Source organism: Aegilops tauschii, chromosome 1 (assembly GCF_002575655.3).
Source record: "Aegilops tauschii subsp. strangulata cultivar AL8/78 chromosome 1, Aet v6.0, whole genome shotgun sequence".
Taxonomy (NCBI): Eukaryota; Viridiplantae; Streptophyta; class Magnoliopsida; order Poales; family Poaceae; genus Aegilops; species Aegilops tauschii.
Window position 1 is genome coordinate 224960753 of NC_053035.3, and position 13704 is coordinate 224974456.

Sequence of the window (13704 nt, forward strand, 5' to 3'; positions counted from 1 at the left end):
CATTGACTGCGCCAGTAAGTCGATTTTGCTTACCACCCCAGAAGGAAGAAGGATCAAGTATGTATCCCGGCATGTGCCGAGTAGGACTCAAGTGAATTCCTTATCAGGAGTTGTACAGGAGGAAGTACCAGTGGTGAAGGATTTTCCGGATGTATTTCCAGAAGAGTTGCCAGGCATGCCAACGGATAGAGACATTGAGTTTTTGATCAAGCTTTTGCCAGGCACAGGACCAATATCTAAGAGACCGTACAGAATGCCCGCAAAGGATTTGGAGAAAATTAAGAAGCAGATTAAGGAGTTACTGGATAAAGGCTATATTCGCCCAAGTTTGTCACCTTGGGGATCACCAGTACTTCTAGTGGAGAAGAAGGATGGATCGTTGAGGATGGTTGTTGATTATCGAGGATTGAATGAGGTGACGATCAAAAACAAGTACCCACTGCCGATGATAAATGACTTGTTTGACTAGCTGCAAGGAGCTAAGGTGTTTTCCAAGATCGATCTGCGATCAGGGTACCACCAACTGAAGATTCGAGAGCAGGATATACCTAAGACAGCCTTTACCACAAGGTACGGGCTATATGAGTATACCGTTATGTCATTTGGTCTGACTAACGCACCTTCCTATTTTATGAACATGATGAACAAAGTGTTTATGGAGTTTTTGGATAAGTTCGTCGTGGTGTTCATTGATGATATTCTGGTCTACTCGAAGAATGAAGAGGAACATAAGGAGAATTTGCGTTTGGTACTTGGGAAGCTCAGAGAACATCAGCTATACGCCAAGTTCAGCAAGTGTGAGTTTTGGTTGCAGGAAGTTGGATTTCTTGGACATGTTATATCCGGAGAAGGAATAGCGGTAGACCCCACCAAAGTTGTCACTGTGACAAATTGGGAAGCACCCACGTCAGTTGGAGAGATCCGGAGTTTTCTTGGACTCGCAGGATACTACCGGAGGTTCATTGAGAATTTCTCGAAGATTGCAAAACCCATGACGGAATTGTTGAACAAGGACACCAAGTTCAAATGGACTAAGGAATGTGAGGCCAGTTTTCAAGAGTTGAAGAAACGCTTGGTTACAGCTCCAATGTGGATTCTTCCAGATCAACGCAAGGATTACCAGGTGTATTGCGACGCTTCTCGTCGAGGACTTGGAGCAGTGCTTATGCAGGAGGGAAGAGTTGTTTCATATGCCTCCCGACAACTTAAACCCCATGAGTTGAATTATGCTACACACGATTTGGAGTTAGTAGCCGTGGTGCATGCATTGAAAACATGGAGACACTTTCTCATCGGAAACCATTGTGAGGTGTACACGGATCACAAGAGTTTGAAGTACATCTTCACTCAGAAGGAGTTGAATCTCAGGCAAAGGAGATGGTTAGAGCTCATTAAGGATTATGATATGAAGTTGCATTATCATCCCGGAAAGGCTAACGTAGTAGCCGATGCGTTGAGCCGCAAGAGTCATGTCAATACACTCATGACCGAAGAGTTACCCAAGGAGTTAGCGGAGGATCTTCGTGAGCTATGTTTGGAAATAGTTCCGAGAGGTTATGTAGCAGCATTGGAGATTCAATCTACTTTGATGGATAAGATCAGGGAAGCTCAGAAGACGGACAAGGAGATAGCCGAGATTAAGGAAAGGCTAAAGGATTTCGTGAGGATGAGCACGATACCCTATGGTTTGAGGACCGCGTTTATGTGCCTAATGATCCGGAGATCAGGAAGTTGATTCTGCAAGAGGCCCATGATTCGCCGTATTCGATTCACCCAGGAAATACCAAGATGTATCTGGATTTGAAGGATAGTTTCTGGTGGGCCGGAATGAAGAAGGATATTGCGGAGTATGTAGCAGTTTGTGATGTATGTCAGAGAGTGAAGGCAGAACATCAGAAGCCAGCAGGATTACTACAACCACTGTCGATACCCGAATGGAAGTGGGACAAGCTAGGCATGGATTTTATCACGGGATTACCCAGGACTCATTCAGGCTATGACTCGATATGGGTTGTAGTCGATCGTTTGACGAAGGTAGCTCATTTCATCCCAGTGAAGACCACTTACACCAGTGCTAAGTTGGCAAAGATATACATGACCAGGATCGTGTGTCTGCATGGAGTTCCGAGGACCATTGTATCACATAGAGGAACCCAGTTTACCTCCAAATTTTGGAATCAGTTGCATGAGACTTTGGGAACCAGGCTAGAGTTCAGTACAACTTTTCACCCGCAGACAGATGGACAGACTGAGAGAGTCAATCAGATTCTGGAGGACATGTTGAGAGCTTGTGTGCTAGACTATGGATCTAGTTGGGACGATAATTTGCCGTATGCAGAGTTCTCTTACAACAACAGCTATCAAGCCAGTTTGAAGATGGCCCCTTTCGAAGCATTGTACGGAAGGAGGTGCAGGACACCGTTGTTGTGGGATGAAGTTGGAGACCGACAGTTGTTTGGACCAGATTTGATTAAAGAATCTGAAGAGAAGGTTAAGTTGATACGCGATAGACTCAAGGTAGCCTAGTCCAGGCAGAAGAGTTATGCGGATTCTAAACGCAAGGAGACAGTTTACGAAGTTGGAGACAGAGTGTATCTTCGTGTATCACCACTTCGAGGAGTGAAACATTTTGGAGTTAAGGGAAAGTTAGCCCCAAGATTTGTAGGACCTTACCGTGTTTTGGAACGAATGGGAGAAGTTGCCTACAAGTTGGAATTGCCCGAAGGATTGTCAGGAGTTCACGATGTGTTCCATGTTTCTCAGCTGAAGAAGTGCCATGCAGAGAGGGCTGATATCCCTCTGAGAGATACAGTGCCACTGGAAGCGATACAGTTGGATAGCGATTTGACATACGAGGAGAAACCAGTCAAGATTCTCGAGTTTGCCAGCCGAGTTACACGCAACAAGGTTATCAAGTTCTGCAAAGTTCAGTGGAGCCACCATACCGAGGATGAAGCCACCTAGAAGCGAGAGGAAGACCTACAGAAGGATCACCCTCACCTATTTTCTAGCCAACACGAATCTCGAGGGCGAGATTCATCTTAAGGGGGGTAGGTTTGTAACATCCCAAATTTTCAATTTGGAATGTTATACATTAGATCATCATTGCATATCATATTTTTATTGCATTTTGGCTTGATCCCAGAAATCCTACGCAACTCAAGGACCCACGGAGAGAGTTGGGGATTTCGTTATTTTCATATTTGAGTTTTCTCAAATTTTGAAAAGAGGATCGTTCGATTTTAATTATTTTCTCTTCGAATATTTCTTTTATGAAAATAAAAGAGAGGGGATAAAATGACTACCTCAAAATAAATAAATATTGGATATTTAAAATTAAAATCAAATAAGAATTTTATTCGGAGTTTTATCGCTATTTTATTTGAATTAGGAAAAATATGCGTTTTTCAAAATTGCATTAGAGTCCCAAATAAATGTTCACCTTGTCCGGAAGATTTTTAGAGGATGGGGAAAATTTATTTCAGGATTTTTGGAGTCCGTTTAGTAGTTCTTTTCTTTGTTTTTCTGTGCGGAATATTTTCTTTAAAAAAAAAGAGGAAACCGACTTCGGGCCGTACCCGAGTGGGACTCCGCCCGGGGGGCTTTATAAGCCGCGCCGGCCGAGCCCCGAAGCCCATCAACGCGCGCCGCCGCCGCCGCCCCGCCGCCGGAGCCGCCACCCGCCGCCGCGCTGCCGCACCGGAGCCGCACCGCCGCCGCCGCCGTCTCGCCCGACCCACCGGAGGCCGCCGCCGCCGTCCTCAGTTTTCGCGAGAAAATCAATCGTTTTTTTTTCTAAACCCTAGATCTGGTTTTTTTCAGATCTGGTTCGGTTTTTTTTGATTTAGTTATTTAGCGGACGTTCGTCCGTACGTTCGTTTTAACGAACGTTTTTCGCCCGTTAGCCGCAGATAACGAACGTTCGTTCGTTAGCCTGTTCGTCGGTTTTTCTTTTTCTCGGATTTTTCGCGATTATTTTCGATCGTGATTTCTGATCCGAATTTCGTTCTAGTATAAGTTTTCGCTCGTTTATCGGAATCAGGCGATTCAAGCGCCTAGAGTTTCATCATCTCGAAGCCCTCTTTTTGTTTAACCAACTTAAACAAGATTTTGCTACTGTAAAATTTGACTTTAGTCCAGATTAGTAATCGGATCTTGTTTCTTTCGCAGTTTGAGTTTCGTTGCTTCGTTTGATTTGATTCTTTTTGCAAACCGGAGTTCTTAAGTTGAACTTTTTGGTTATATTTCTTATTTGAGTTTTACCCGTGCATCTTGCTTGATTGCTTATTGTATGTTTGTTTGTTTGCGATAGAGTACCCGGAGTGCGAAGCGTGTTACTGCGAGTCTCTAGGTTTCGCGGATCATCAGCAAGGCAAGTAACACTTTGATCATACCTCTTTACTACCCAGTTTTATTGCATTAGATCAATCCTCAAACAATTGCATGGTTAGGATCTGGTTAAATTGTGGGTTTGGGAAGTAGATGAGGTAGTACCTATTCACTTGTTTATTATCAAACCTTTGGGAGTTACTTCTACGTTGCTTATACTGCTATGCTATGCTCGTAGACGTGGTTTGGGTTTGAGTGTATTCATGACAGATGTGAGTTTGTTAATTAATGGTTCAACTTAAGGTGGCATCTTAAATACACATCTGGGTGGATTGGTTGCGGGCACCTGGAGAATCCAGTGTTGTCCTAGGATATCCCGGAGGTCCCGTGTGATCATCCTACGGCTCGCCACCCAGGCTCAAAGGGATCATAAGATTATTCATGCTAGAAACTTCCGTGTGCAGCCACAAGCCATTATGGGCTCTGGCATAGTTGAGTAAGTTGCGTGAAGCTCTCGAAGAGGTAGACTAGCAGATGTAGTGGGTTGTAGGTGGTACTGTCTATCCAGAGTAGAGAGTTAATGCTTCAGAAAGACTGTGTCTCGAATCTCCGACCATGGATGTATTCGAGTCTTGTGGGGAAAAGTGCGCAAACCTCTGCAGAGTGTACAAACTAATCATGGTTAGCCGTGTCCCCGGTTATGGACATCTTGAGTATCTAGATCTTGGATTATCATGTGGCTCTCATCACTCTTAATATAAATTTGGATTGCGTTTAATGATTACTTTAATTGGGATTGAGTTGGAGGAACCTACTCAATTTTTAACAACTACCATGATAGTTAAATAAAATTTATTCCTTTGTTGTAGGGAAAAATTGGCTTTTCGCAAAACATATTAACCATACAGCCTCCACCAGCCATATATGCATGTAGTGATAGCATTACTTCTGTTTCATTACTCTCTTGTGTTACATTGCCATCATATTCCATGTGCTGACCCATTTCGGGTTGCAACGTATCATGTTGCAGACTTTTCAGACGACGAGTAAGGTGCCTTAGGTCGTGGTCTTTCACTCAGTGATGCCGTTGGAGTTGATGAATTCGCTTTATCTTCCAAGCCTTCCGTTGTTATCGTTTTAGATGGCCTTAAGCCATATTTATTGTGACAAGTTATCTTTTGAGACATTCGATGTAATAAGTGTGTGATTGCTACTCTGTTATAAATCCTCAAGTACTGTGCGTGTCAGCATTACCGATCCAGGGATGACACTGATGCACAGAGATCAGACTGTTTGAGGTCTGGTCGCTACAGGTCCATAGCAGTAGCTAGATCTCTCTCTCTCTGTTTTTTTCTCTCTCTCTCTCTCTCTTTGATCTTCAATACAATGTTCTCTTCGGTGACCGATATGATGTAATCTTTTGCGGTGTGTTTGTTAGGATTCGATGAATTGTGGGTTTATGATCAGATTGTTCATTGAAAGTAATTGAGTTATTTCTGAACTTTATTATGTGTCATTTCATAGCTTTGTATTTCTCTCTGATCTATCCTTTTAGTTTGGCCAACTAGATTGATTTATCTTTAGTGGGATAAGTGCTTTGTGGCAGGTTCAATCTTGGGGTGTCCTCACCTTGTGACAGAAGGGGTAGCGAGGCACATATTTTGTATTTTTGCTACTAAGGGTAAAACGACGGGGTTCGATCATATTGACTGGTCTTATTTTCTACATTATGTCATCATGCTCCAAGCATTACTCTATTTGTTATGAACTTAATACCTTAAGATGCATGTTGGATAGAGGTCGAGGGGTGGAGTAATAGTAGTAGATGCAGATGGATGTTGGTCTACTTGTCACGGACGTAATGCCGATGTACTGATCATGCCATGAATAACATCATAACTATGTGATTTTCTATCAATTATCCAACAGTAATTTGTGTACCCACCGTTGCTATGTTCTTGAGAGAGATGCCTCTAGTGAAAGCTATGGTCCCCGGGTCCATTCACCTCATATTACTGAAAACCTAAATACTTTCGTGCAATTTATTTACTTTTATTTAGTTTTGCAATTTATATATCTACCACTATCAGAACTAATGCTTGCAATTAACGAGTACAAGGGGATTGACAACCCTCTTGCCTGCGTTGGGTGCAAGTATTTGTTTGTGTGTGTGTAGGTATTGTCGACCTATGTTTGCCTGAATCTCCTATTGGTTCGATAAGCCTTGGTTCTTAACCGGGGAGAATATTTTCTGCTACTACTACGTCACCCTTCCTCTTCAAGGAAATCCTAACACCTATCACAAGTAGCAGTCCTCCATGGCCGAGGCTATGGTCTCCATGCCTGAGTTCGAGGTTTCTGCCCGAGTCTGAGTACCCCCAGGCCCGAGTCTAGGTCATCAATGGCCGATTACAAGTCCTATGCGTTCAAGTTCGAGTCCCCCATTCTTGAGTCCCAGTCCTCCATACCCAAGTCCGACTCGTGACTGCCCAAGTCTACATTCTCCCAGTCTGACTCTTCGCTGCCCGAGTCCAACTCCTCGATGGTGAACTCTTCCGATTACTCTACTTCGTCGCGACGCACCATCAACGTGAAGGAAATATGCCCTAGACACAAAGTTGTTATTTTATATTTCCTTATATCATGATAAATGTTTATTATTCATGCTAGAATTGTATTAACCGGAAACTTGATACATGTGTGGATACATAGACAATACATATTGTCCCTAGTATGCCTCTACTAGACTAGCTCGTTAATCAAAGATGGTTAAGTTTCCTAACCATAGACATGTGTTGTCATTTGATGAACAGGATCACATCATTAGGAGAATGATGTGATGGACAAGACCCATCCGTTAGCTTAGCATAATGATCGTTAAGTTTTATTGCTATTGCTTTCTTCATGACTTATACATATCCCTTTGACTATGAGATTATGCAACTCCCGAATACCGGAGGAATACCTTGGGTGCTATCGAACATCACAGCATAACTGGGTGATCATAAAGATCCTCTACAGGTATCTCTGAAGGTGTTTATTGGGTTGGCATAGATCGAGATTAGGATTTGTCACTCCGAGTATCGGAGAGGTATCTCTAGGCCCTCTCGGTAATACACATCATGATAAGCCTTGCAAGCAATGTGAATAATGAGTTAGTTGCGGGATGATGCATTACGGAACGAGTAAAGAGACTTGTCGGTAACAAGATTGAACTAGGTATGGAGATACGGCGATCGGATGTCGGGCAAGTAACATACCGATGACAAATTGAATAACGTATGTTGTAATTATGGTATGACCGATAAAGATCTTCGTAGAATATGTGGGAACCAATATGAGCATCCAGGTTCCGCTGTTGGTTATTGATCGGAGAGGTGTCTCAGTCATGTCTACATAGTTCTCGAACCCGTAGGGTCTGCACGCTTAACGTTCGATGACGATTTTGTACTATATGAGTTGTGTGATTTGGTGACCGAATGTTGTTCGGAGTCCCGGATGAGATCACGAACATGACGAGGAGTCTTGAAATGGTCGAGAGGTAAAGATTCAAATATAGGACGATAGTATTCGGACACACAAAGTGTTCTGGGGGTACCGGGTACGTATCGGGTCACCAGAAGGGGTTCCGGGCAACCTCCGGCAAGCTATATGGGCCTAATGGGCCAAGATTGGACATACCAGCCCCAAAAGGGGCTGGTGCGCCCCCTATAGGCTGAATAGGAGGAGAAGGAAAGGAAGGGAAAGGAGAAGGAAAGGGGAGGATTCAGCCTCCCCCTTTCCTTCCCCTCCCCCCTCTCTTTCCTTCCCCCTCTGATGGATATGAAAGGGGGGAGGCTGACTTGGAGGAGGCGCCCAAGTAGGATTACTCCTACTTGGGTCGCCCCTTGCAGCCCCTCTCCCTCTCCCACCTATATATATGTGGGGGAGGGCACCGCTAGAACACACAACATTGATTCCTAGCCGTGTGCGGCGCCCCCTCCACAGTTTACGCCTCCGGTCATATTCACGTAGTGCTTAGGTGAAGCCCTGCGCGGATCACTTCACCATCATTGTCACCACACCGTCGTGCTAACGGAACTGTCCCTCGACACTTTGCTGGATCAAGAGTTCGAGGGACGTCATTGAGCTGAACATGTGCAGAACTCGGAGGTGCCGTACTTTCGGTGCTTGATCGGTCGGAACGAGAAGAAGTTCGACTACATCAACCGCGTTGTCAAACGCTTCTGCTTTCGGTCTACGAGGGTACGTGGACACACTCTGCCCGTCTCATTGCTATGCATCTCCTAGATAGATCTTGTGTGAGCGTAGGAAATTTTTGAAATTGCATGCTATGTTCCCCAACAGTGGCATCCGAGCTAGGTCTATGCGTAGATGATATGCACGAGTAGAACACAAAGAGTTGTGGGCGATCATAGTCATACTGCTTACCACCAACGTCTTATTTTGATTCAGCGGTATTGTTGGATGAAGCGTCCCAGACCAACCTTACATGACCACGTTCATGAGACCGGTTCCACCGACAGACATGCAACTTGTTTTGCATAAAGGTGGCTGGCGGGTGTCTGTTTCTCCAAGTTGAATCAAATTTGACTATGACCAGTCCTAGTTGAAGGTTAAAACAACAAACTTGACGAAACATCGTTGTGGTTTTGATGCGTAGGTAAGAACGGTTCTTACTAGATGCCCGTAGCATCCACGTAAAACTTGCAACAACAAAGTAGAGGACGTCTAACTTGTTTTTGCAGGGCATGTTGTGATGTGATATGGTCAAGACATGATGTGATTTACGATATAGTATGAGATGATCATGTTTTGTATCGGCAACTGGCAGGAGCCTTATGGTTGTCGCTTTATTGTATGAAATGCAATCACCATGTAATTACTTTACTTTATCACTATGCATTAGCGATAGTTGTAGAAGCAATAGTTGGCGAGACGACAACGACGCTACAATGGAGATCAAGGTGTCAAGCCGGTGACGATGGAGATCATGACGGTGCTTTGGAGATGGAGATCAAAGGCACAAGATGATGATGGCCATATCATGTCACATATTTTGATTGCATGTGATGTTTATCTTTTATGCATCTTATTTTGCTTAGTACGGCGATAGCATTATAAGATGACCCCTTACTAAAATTTCAAGGTATAAGTGTTCTCCCTAAGTATGCACCGTTGCGACACTTCGTCGTGCTGAGACACCACATGATGATCGGGTGTGATAAGCTCTACGTTCACATACAACGGGTGTAAGACAGTTTTGCACATGTAGAATACTCGGGTTAAACTTGACGAGCCTAGCATGTACAGACATGGCCTCGGAACACTGTTGACCGAAAGGTCGAACGTGAATCATATAGTAGATATGATCAACATAGAGATGTTCACCATTGAAAACTACTCCATCTCACGTGATGATCGGACATGGTTTAGTTGATATGGATCACGTGGTCATTTAGATGACTTGAGGGATGTCTATCTAAGTGGGAGTTCCTAAGTAATATGATTAATTGAACTTAATTTATCATGAACTTAGTCCTGATAGTATTTTCATATCTATGTTGTAGATCAATAGCTCGCGTTTAGCTCCCTGTTTTATTTTTGATATGTTCCTAGAGAAAACTAAGTTGAAAGATGATAGTAGCAATGATGCGGACTGGGTCCGTGATCTGAGGATTATCCTCATTGCTGCATTGAAGAATTATGTCCTTGATGCACCGCTAGGTGACAGACCTATTGCAGGAGCATATGCAGACGTTATGAACGTTTGACAAGCTCGGTATGATGACTACTTGATAGTTTAGTGCACCATGCTTTACGGCTTAGAACCGGGACTTCAAAAATGTTTTGAACGACATGGAGCATATGAGATGTTCCAAGAGTTGAAATTGGTATTTCAGACTCATGCCCGTGTTAAGAGGTATGAGACCTCTGACAAGTACTTTGCCTACAAGATGGAGGAGAATAGCTCAGCTAGTGAGCATGTGCTCAGAATGTCTGGGTACTATAATCGCTTGAATCAAGTGGGAGTTAATATTCCAGATAAGATAGTGATTGACAGAGTTCTCTAGTCACTATCACCAAGTTACTAGAACTTCGTGATGAACTATAATATGAAAGGGATAACGAAAAATGATTCCCAACCTCTTCGCAATGCTGAAATCGGCGAAGGTACAAATCAAGAAATAGCATCAAGTGTTGATGGTTAACAAGACCACTAGTTTCAAAAAAAAAGGCAAGGGAAAGAAAGGGAACTTCAAGAAGAATGGCAAGCAAGTCGCCACTCCCGTGAAGAAGCCCAAAGCTAGACCCAAACCTGAAACAGAGTGCTTCTACTGCAAAGGAAATGGTCACTAGAAGCGGAACTGCCCCAAAAACTTGGCGGATAAGAAGGATGGCAAAGTGAACAAAGGTATATTTGATCTACATGTTATTGATGTGTACTTTACTAGTGTTCATAGTAGCCCCTGGGTATTTGATACCGGTTCAGTTGCTAAGATTTGTAACTCGAAACAGGAGTTGCAAAATGAACAGATACCAGTAAAGGGCGAGGTGACGATGTGTGTTGGAAGTGATTCCAAGGTTGATAAGATCACCATCGCACACTCCCTGTACCTTCGGGATTAGTGTTGGACCTAAATAAATGTTATTTGGTGTTTGCGTTGAGCATGAATATGATTGGATCATGTTTATTGTGATACAGTTATTCATTTAAGTCAGAGAATAATTGTTGTTCTGTTTACATGTATAAAACCTTATATGGTCATACATCCAATATAAATGGTTTATTGAATCTTGATTGTGGTGATACACATATTCATAATATTGATGCCAAAAGATGCGAAGTTGATAATGATAGTGCGACATATTTTGGCACTGCCGTTTAGGTCATATTGGTGCAAAGCGCATGAAGAAACTCCATGCGGATGTACTTTTGGAATCACTTGATTAAGAATCATTTGATGCTTGCGAACCATGCCTCATGGGCAAGATGACTAAGACTCCGTTCTCCGGAGCAATGGAGCGAGCTAATGACTTATTGAAAATAATACATACCGATGTATGCGGTCCGATGAGTGTTGAAGCTCGCGGCGGGTATCATTATTTTCTGACCTTCACAAATGATTTGAGCAGATATAGGTATATCTACTTAATGAAACTCAAGTCTGAAACATTTGAAAAGTTCAAAGAATTTCAGAGTGAAGTGGAAAATCGTCGTAACAAGAAAATAAAGTTTCTACGTCTAATCGCGGAGGCGAATATTTGAGTTACGAGTTTGGTCTTCATTTAAAATAATGTGGAATAGTTTCGCAACTCACGCCACCTGGAACACCACAGCGTAATGGTGTGTCCGAACGTCGTAACCATACTTTATTAGATATGGTGCGATCTATGATGTCTCTTACCGACTTACCACTATTGTTTTGGGGTTATGCATTAGAGACAGCTGCATTCACGTTAAATAGGGCACCATCTAAATCCGTTGAGACGACACCGTATGAACTGTGGTTTGAGAAGAAACCTAAGCAGTCGTTTCTTAAAGTTTGGGGTTGCGATGCTTATGTGAAAAAGCTTCAGCCAGATAAGCTCGAACCCAAATCGGAGAAGTGCGTCTTCATAGGATACCCAAAAGAAACTATAGGGTACACCTTCTATCACAGATCCGAAGGCAAGATATTTGTTGTTAAGAATGGATCCTTTCTAGAGAAGGAATTTCTCTCGAAAGGAGTGAGTGGGAGGAAAGTAGAACTTGATGAGGTAATTATACCTTCTCATGAATTGGAAAGTAGTTCATCACAGAAAACCGTTCTCATGATGCCTACACCAATTAGTGAGGAAGCTAATGATGATGATCATGAAACTTCAGATCAAGTTAGTACCGAACCTCATAGGTCAACGAGAGTACGTTCCGCACCAGAGTGGTACGGTAATCCTGTTCTGGAAGTCATGTTACTAGACCATGACGAACCTACGAACTATGAGGAAGCGATGATGAGCCCAGATTCCGCGAAATGGCTTGAGGCCATGAAATCTGAGATGGGATCCATGTATGAGAACTAAGTATGGACTTTGGTTGACTCGCCCGATGATTGGCAAGCCAAAGAGAATAAATGGATCTTCAAGAAGAAGACTGAAGCTGATGGTAATGTTACTGTCTACAAAGCTCGACTTGTTGCGAAAGGTTTTTGACAAGTTCAAGGAGTTGACTACGATGGGACCTTCTCACCCATAGCGATGCTTAAGTCTGTCCGAATCATGTTAGCAATTACCGCATTTTATGATTGTGAAATTTGGCAAATGGACGTCAAAACTGCATTCCTTAATGGATTTCTTAAAGAAGAGTCGTATATGATGCAACCATAAGGTTTTGTCGATCCTAAAGGTGCTAACAAAGTGTGCAAGCTCCAGCGATCCATTTATGGACTGGTGCAAGCATCTCGGAGTTGGAATATATGCTTTGATAGTGTGATCAAAGCATATGGTTTTATACAAACTTTCGGAGAAGCCTGTATTTACAAGAAAGTGAGTGGGAGCTCTGTAGCATTTCTAATATTGTATGTGGATGACATATTGTTGATTGGAAATGATATAGAATTTCTAGATATCATAAAAGGATACTTGAATAAGAATTTTTCAATGAAAGACCTCGGTAAAGCTACTTATGTATTGGGCATCAAGATCTATAGAGATAGATCAAGACGCTTAATAGGACTTTCACAAAGCACACACCTTGACAAAATTTTGAAGGAGTTCAAAATGGATCAGTCAAAGAAGGAGTTCTAGGCTGTATTGTAAAGTGTGAAGTTGAGTAAGACTCAAAGCCCGACCACGGAAGAAGATAAAGAGAGAATGAAAGTCATTCCCTATGCCTCAGCCATAGGTTCTATAAAGTATGCCATGCTATATACCAGACCTATTGTGTACCTTACCATGATTTTGGCAAGGGGGTACAATAGTGATCCAGGAGTAGATCACTGGACAGCGGTCAAAATTATCCTTAGTCACCTAAGAGGACTAAGGAAATGTTTCTCGATTATGGAGGTGATAAAGAGTTCGTCGTAAAGAGTTACGTCGATGCAAGATTTGACATTGATCTAGATGACTCTAAGTCTGAATCTAGATACGTATTGAACGTGGGAGCAATTAGCTAGAGTAGCTCCACGCAGAGCATTGTAGACATAGAAATTTGCAAAATACATACGAATCTGAATGTAGCAGACCCGTTGACTAAACCTCTCTCACAAAGCAAAACATGATCACACCTTATTACTCTTTGGGTGTTATTCACATGGAGATGTGAACTAGATTACTGACTCTAGTAAACCCTTTGGGTGTTTGTCACATGGCGATGTGAACTATAGGTGTTAATCA